Source organism: Capricornis sumatraensis, chromosome 2 (assembly GCF_032405125.1).
Source record: "Capricornis sumatraensis isolate serow.1 chromosome 2, serow.2, whole genome shotgun sequence".
Taxonomy (NCBI): Eukaryota; Metazoa; Chordata; class Mammalia; order Artiodactyla; family Bovidae; genus Capricornis; species Capricornis sumatraensis.
The window spans coordinates 128,691,639-128,699,108 of NC_091070.1; the positions used below are offsets into that span (position 1 = coordinate 128,691,639).

The following is a 7,470-nucleotide window of genomic DNA, read 5'->3' on the forward strand; positions in this document are numbered from 1 at the left end:
AATTTGCTTTTTCTTAAACTTTGGTTCTGAAACACTGTCTACATTCTTGACACATGAAAATGACGTGGCCACTTCAGTGCCTCTGCATGTTGTGTAAAAAAACTCAAAAAGTAAAGCAGGACAAGGATGTGTCATAACAAGACACAGTATACTGTACAAACAAAACCTAAATTATATATAAATACACCCCCACCCCTGGTGGCTCAGATGATAAAGCATCTGCCTACAATATGGGAGACCTGGGTTCGATCCCTGGGTCAGGAAGATTCTCTGGAGAAGGAAATGGCAACCCACTCCAGTACTCTTGCCTGAAAAATCCCATGGACAGAGGAGCCTGGTAGGCTGCAGTCCAGGGGGTTGCAAAGAGTCACACAAGACTGAGTGACTTCACACCCCTACCCCAGCACCCCTTTCCCCTGCCACCACTAGCTGACCAGAGCAATGCCAAGGGTCCTTCTCTCCAAGGCCAATGCAGTTTATGAAATCGAGCACCTAGGACTCCAGCCATCCCTTGCCTTGTGGTGACATACGTATCACTGCAGGCTCTTCTTGGAGACTCCCTGTGGTCTAATCAGTTCCACAAGTACAGGGAAAATCCCAGAGCTTCACTGGAGCATTCACACTATTGGCTGGACTCAAAGACCTAGAGTCCTGGGAGTTAACTTTTCAGATAAACTAAGTGGATCATTTCCTAGGTTGGATCCTATCTTATCGTACTATCTCAGCAGAGCCCACGCAGTAGGAAGCATCTTCTACTCTGAAGCTCCAAAGTCATTGCTTAGGGATGGGTGAGGGTCACACAATAAAAGCCATACAATGAACTAACAGCTTAGTTCAGTTCAGTTCCGTTCAGTCGCTCAGTCGTGTCCGACTCTTTGCGACCCCATGAATCGCAGCACGCCAGGCCTCCCTGTCCATCACCAACTCCCAGAGTTCACTCAGACTCACGTCCATCGAGTCCGTGATGCCATCCAGCCATCTCATCCTCTGTCGTCCCCTTCTCCTCCTGCCCCCTATCCCTCCCAGCATCAGAGTCTTTTCCAATGAGTCAACTCTTCGCATGAGGTGGCCAAGTACTGGAGTTTCAGCTTTAGCATCATTCCTTCCAAAGAAATCCCAGGGCTGATCTCCTTCAGAATGGACTGGTTGGATCTCCTTGCAGTCCAAGGGACTCTCAAGAGTCTTCTCCAACACCACAGTTCAAAAGCATCAGTTCTTCGGTGCTCAGCCTTCTTCACAGTCCAACTCTCACATCCATACATGACCACAGGAAAAACCATAGCCTTGACTAGATGGACCTTAGTCAGCAAAGTAATGTCTCTGCTTTTGAATATGCTATCTAGGTTGGTCATAACTTTTCTTCCAAGGAGTAAGCGTCTTTTAATTTCATGGCTGCAGTCACCATCTGCAGTGATTTTGGAGCCCAAAAAAATAAAGTCTGACACAGCTTAAGTTGATATAAATTCTTTCCAAGTAAGTTCTTTGGGCCCATTTGCTTCTGCTTTCCATTGCATTCCCAAATCATTTTCATACTATACCTTTAAAAAGGTATACAACAGTCCATTTTAAAAATTGTCAGTGCAATTACCTGTTAATATGCTTTCAATTAGATTAATAACAACTTGATGAGCTATTATGTAGATCGAGGGAAAACTATTTAGTCTTAAGGAGGCCAATACTGTGCTAATTCACAGTAAGGAGAAAAAGCAATGTAAGTAGAATTTTACATAATCATCAAAAACTTGAAAAGCAGCCTTAACTGAACTGTTGCAGTTCCCAAAAGCACTTAACAGCAATTTATATCAAGAGATCCTAAGTTTAGGGGTAGGAGGATAAGACAACTCTTTAAGGTAGAAATTCACCTTTCTCATGATGGTAATAGGTAATTTCCCCACTCAGACCTAAGATAATTGTACATTCAAAAGTTCATAACTAACTGTTCTTGAGACATTAATCATTCTCTAACACATACACTTAGTAGAAATAACTACAAGAAAGCTTAAAAAATCTGAGTTAACATTATGCTGTGCAAAAAGAAAAACAAAGAAAACAAGAAACCTTGAACAATCTACATTTTATGTTAAATACCCTGACTAAAATGTTGGTTGTGCTACACAATTCCACTTGTTTGCAGAAATGAGTTGATTTCTATGTACCACCTTTGTTGTTGTTTTAAGTCTTGAGCACTTTTTGTTCTAAATATTACCTTGCTTTGAAAAGATGAATAACTTATTACCAAATCACAAATCCATTTCAGTTAAGTCTGAATAAAATCCAGTATAAATGTATTACTTTGTTCTGGGAATAATGGCTCCATGTCTTAGTTCTGACAGCTTCCTAAGGGCAAACCACCATTGAAGTCATTTGGGTTTAAACTGCACAGAAAGAAGAAAACAGTGAAGTCTACCTTTTTGTTTTCTTTTTAAGTCTTCAGACCTTGCTAGGACACTACTTCCAGACCAACAGTCAGACAGTTGCGGCACCTGATGCTCTGAAACAGGTGTGGTTTGAACAACATCAGCCAAGCTTAGTGATGTGGAGGGCTCCGTTGATCTTTATGGTGTCCATTGCAGATAACATTTGAATGTGGTGGTAAAAATAAAGTTGGTGTCCATCCACAAACACTCTGAAACCTGGATGCTAACAAAGGATTTCCATCCTGAACGGCTGGTCTGGGACGAATGGGAAGTAAAGGATCACTAACTGTTCTTCACCCCTTTCCCCAGATATATAAGAATTTCTGAGTAGCTGCTGGTCTGTGAACACTGCTTTGAGTTCAATGCCACCTCTACGGGAGGATCTTCCAAATCACCACAGGTCAAGCTGATGGCAAAGCTCTCCAGGTTGAGGTTTACAATGCCCATCACTAACACCTTCTTGCCTGGTCTCATGCCACCTCTAATGTGCCCACAAAATGGCACGGTCAGTGGTAGGAGGTATATGTCGGCTTGAACTGGAGAGCCCAAGGAGTTGTTTAAATGCGCATCATCTAGTTTCACCACTGCATTGCTGTCAGCCACAGACCCCACTGTCTTCTCGCACAGCGCGAAGGGCTGGCAACTGGCGGCCAGGCGGCGGGGCTGCTTGGCCCACCTTTTTAAGACAGGTTGCAAAAGCCATAGGCTAGTCTCTAAACCTGTGGCCTTTGAGCAAATCGTCCAAGGCTCATCGGCAGTGGCAATTAATGTAACAAGTGTCTGTTTCAGTTACAGGGACTAGATGGAGGTGGGTCTTTCTCTTCAAGTGTTTGTGGGTGGACCAGTTTCATAAATGAGTCCATTGCAACACAGGTGAAGCTCAGTTAAAATGAGTACATTGCCTACTTTAAAGGTCATCTCAGCATTTGTGCCACTGACCTTACTCTGCATTAAAAAGTGATCAATGTCTTTATGGTCCTTCCAGAGCAAAATCCTTTGGATGAACTCCAAGATGCTTTTGATATTATTAATGTCAAGTGTGGCTGAGTTGTATTATGGAGATTTGGTAGGGTCAAATCTATCACTTTAATTTCTGATAGCATAAGTAGGTGAAAATAATGACCTTGTACACTGAAAAGATATGGTCAGACCTGGGTTGTCAGACAAAGAACTGGGTTATTTGTCATTTGTCATGTGTGACCAGTCTTCAAACCAGCTTCCTCATCTGCAAAACATTGGTTCAGAAAATAAACTTTACTTCCTAGAACCACACTGCAATCTCACCTGCTTTTGTTTCTAGTGAGGCTCCATGCTGAGCTTTTGATAGACTGTTCTCCTCTGTCATTGGCAGTGTGCAATGGTGGTTACCAGTACAGTTTAAGGGTTAAACAAGCTGGCATATGTGCTGTTCTTAGAGTCTGTGTATGTGTGTGTGTTTGTGTTAGTCGCTCAGTTGTGTCCGACTCCAGGGACTGTAGCTCTCCAGGCTCCTCTGTCCAATACTAGAGTGGATTGCCATGCCCTCCTCCAGGGTATCTTCCTGACCCAGGGGTTGAATCTGGATCTCCCTCATTGCAGGCAGATTCTTTATCATCTGAGCCACCAAGGAAGCCCAAGAATACTGGAGTGGGTAGCCTATCCAGAGACAGGCTTCTCCAGGGGCTCTTACCGACCCAGGAAACAAACTGGAGTCTCCTGCATTGCAGGCAGATTCTTTACCAGCTGAGCATACACACTCATTCATATAAACACCGAATCTGAATCTCATAATTTTCATGTCATAAAATCTTCTCAACCATTTAAAAATGTAAAAATCAGCCATAGCTTGCAGGCCATACAAAACAAGCAGAGAGATGTATGGATTTGGCCTGTAGACCAGAGTTTGCCCACCACCAGCATAGAATATTATGTTTTACAAAAGGCTTTTGTATGTCCAAATGTGCCTCATTTGTTTCTGAGATCAACTCACTGAAGCAGGTAGGGAAGAAACTACTAGCCCCATTTTACAGAGAAGGAGAAAGTCTCAGAAGGATTAAGCAAAGTACTAAGGATCATAGTCAATAAGAAATAGACATGAGATCCAACCCTAGTCCCCAGGATTCAACTGCTCTTTACTATACCTTTTTCATCTTTATGACAAATCTTAGGAAAAGCTATCTGCTCCTGGCTACGTATACCCAAAGAAAGGACTGCTCCCACAGGTGAAGCAAGAACTCTCATAACCAGGATTTGCTAGTACTTTCTAAAATTTGCTAGTACCGCACTTTGCTAGTTAAGGAATGGTTTGTATGCACTATGAGGAGGACAGAGAGAGAGAGAAGGAAATATGTCTGCTAACACTCTGCAACCCCAGAAACTTGACCTCAGGAAGCAGGCCCTGAGGGATTTGAGTCTCCTCTGAAATCTCTTATTATGGCAGTTATCGTGTATCCAGCATACCCTGTCTCAAAGCCCCATGGCCTCGGTTTGCTTTTCTATCTGTTACATGTCCCAAAGGTCCAATACAAGGAAGAAAGAAAGAGAGGAAAAAGAAGAGAAAGTGACTGCATAGTGAGTTTATGTCTTAGCTATAGTGTAGAAACTAGAATTTATTCTTTGGTGTGCTGCCTACATGTTGGTATTATGCCACCACATTGACTCTTAGGGCCCTGGAATTGGTCCTATGATCTGAGTACCAATTTCTCCTTGGACATGCACTTCTGAGTCATAGAAAATACTATGATTCTCATTCAACTGGCAAGTTATTTCACATTCAAAATTAACTAATTAAAAAATCATGAAAATGATCAATCTATACATATACATATATATATATATACACACTATTGTATATCTATACAAGTTACAAGGTAGCTCAGACAGTAAAGAATCTTCCTGCAACGCAAGAGACGTGGGTTTGATCCCTGGGTTGGGACGATCCCTTGGAGAAGTGAATGGCTACCCATTCCAGTATTCTTGACTGGAGAATTCCATGGACAGAGGAACCTGGCAGGCTATAGTCCATGGGGTCACAAAGAGTCACACATGACTGAGTGACTAAAACTTCAAGAAGAGTAAGATTTAAAGATAAATAAGGACTTAGTCTGTTCAGGTAGACATAACAAATACTACAGACATTTATTTTTAACAATCTGGAGGCTGAGAAGTCCCAAATCAAGGTGCCAGGCTTTTTGTTTCCTGGGAAAGACTCTTTTCCTGGCTTACAGATGGCTCCCTTCTTCCTGCATTCTCACATAACCTCATCTTTGTGCAGTCAAGGGGAGAGAGAAGGCCAAACTCTCCAGTGTCTCTCTTTATAAGGGCATTAATCCCATCAGACCAAGGCCCTACACCTATGCTGTCATCTAACCCTAATCACCTCCCAAATGCCAGTTCCACCTCTCAATTCCATCATGTTGATGGTGGGTAGAACTGCAACATATGAGTTGGAGAGGGACATAAACATTCAATCCATCACAAGTACTCTTTTCAATAATATTTATAAAATTTCCTGTTTTCTCAAACATAGGGGGGAAAGTTATCCATCCATTCATTGATTTGCTAGTTATTTTAATAATTTTTGAGCACCTACTATGTGCTAGATCTGTCTCAGGAATTGAAAATCTCAGGACTCACAAACCTCCCTGCAACTCAGAGTAAACAGCCCCCGTCTGCCTTTCTCCCTGGCTCTCATTATCATCTATTCCTTTTCATGTAGACTTGTTGAATAAATTTCCCAGGGGGTTTGAAATACATTTTTGTTGGATCGCCACCTTTCTTTTCATGTGGCTCAGCCAACAGAAGACGATAACTGCTAAGTGCACCCCATGCTTCACAGTGTGACTGCTCAATAGTTCTGTGTTTGCAATTAGTTTTTACCTCCTCAAAGGAAAGGGCCTCTCTGCCCATAGGTACTATACTTGGCTTTTAAATATTTTATAATTAATTGCTTGGATTTGCAACTTTTCTCCTTCTTAAATTCTTAGCTGGCATCTAGGTCACTTATAAGATTCAGATTTTTAAATGGTCATACTCTCCACCCTCCACCGCCCCGTAAATATGTACATTTTAAACACATATCTACATAACATTAAAAATAATGTTGAAAAGAGAAACAGAAAGTGATCTCCCATAATTACCATCACCTTGATAGAAACAGAGTCAGAAACTCTATAGCTCTGGAAGGATAGTTAAAAGGGTTGTTGAGGCCGTCATACACCAATGTGAGAAGCAGGAGTGCGTGTCCATGGCATAGCACTTCTGGCATGCATAGCCCACTTGACCCATTCTTTCTGTACTCACAAGTCCGTAGGGGTCACCAGCCCTAGTGGCGTCAGAGCACACAGATGAACAGAATCAGTTGTGGGAGTGCCGTAGGTATCTGTTACTTACATGACTTTCAAGTATGCCAACAATTTACATCTTACATATATTAAGGCAAAGTCAAGATTTTTCCCTCAGCCCCATTGATACAGGAAACAGAAGGCCATAAGGTACCAGAGGCCATAAGGCACTGGTTTCATATTGCCTAAGCTCACAGCCCAGCTCCACAAATTATTAGCTGAACATTGGTCAAGGTGCTTAAAACCAATAAGCTTTCATTTCTTCATCTATAAAATGGCAATTATAATAGGTTTTAGGTTGTAAATTATGAGAATGAATTGAGGCTTTGAATAAAAGAGCAGAGTATTTGGCATTTAGGGTGAGTACTCAGTGGGCTTCCCAGGTGGTGCTGGTGGTAAAGAATCTGCCTGCCAGTGCAGATGTAAGAGGTGGGGGTTCTATCCCTGCCTTGGGAAGATCCCCTGGAGGGGGGCATGGCAACCCACTCCAGTCTTCTTGTCTGGAGAATCCCATGGACAGAGGAGCCTGGTGGGCTACAGTCCACAGGGTCACAAAGAGTTGGACACAATGAAGTGACAGCATGCACACACTCAATAAAGGTATTAAATACTCAATAAAGGTAATAAATAAAATAGCAGTATTTTCAAAGCTACTACTGCTAATTATTATTATCATCATCATCATCACTATTATTATCGAGAGGTCATCTATGTACCTTAGGTTCAAATAA

At 42.1% G+C, this 7,470-nt stretch overlaps 1 pseudogene; it reads right to left on the bottom strand.

Moving 5' to 3' along the window:
• Nucleotides 1-2,517: 2,517 nt before the first annotated feature.
• Nucleotides 2,518-6,919, bottom strand: LOC138069322 (galectin-related protein pseudogene; annotated as a pseudogene).
• Nucleotides 6,920-7,470: the final 551 nt, after the last annotated feature.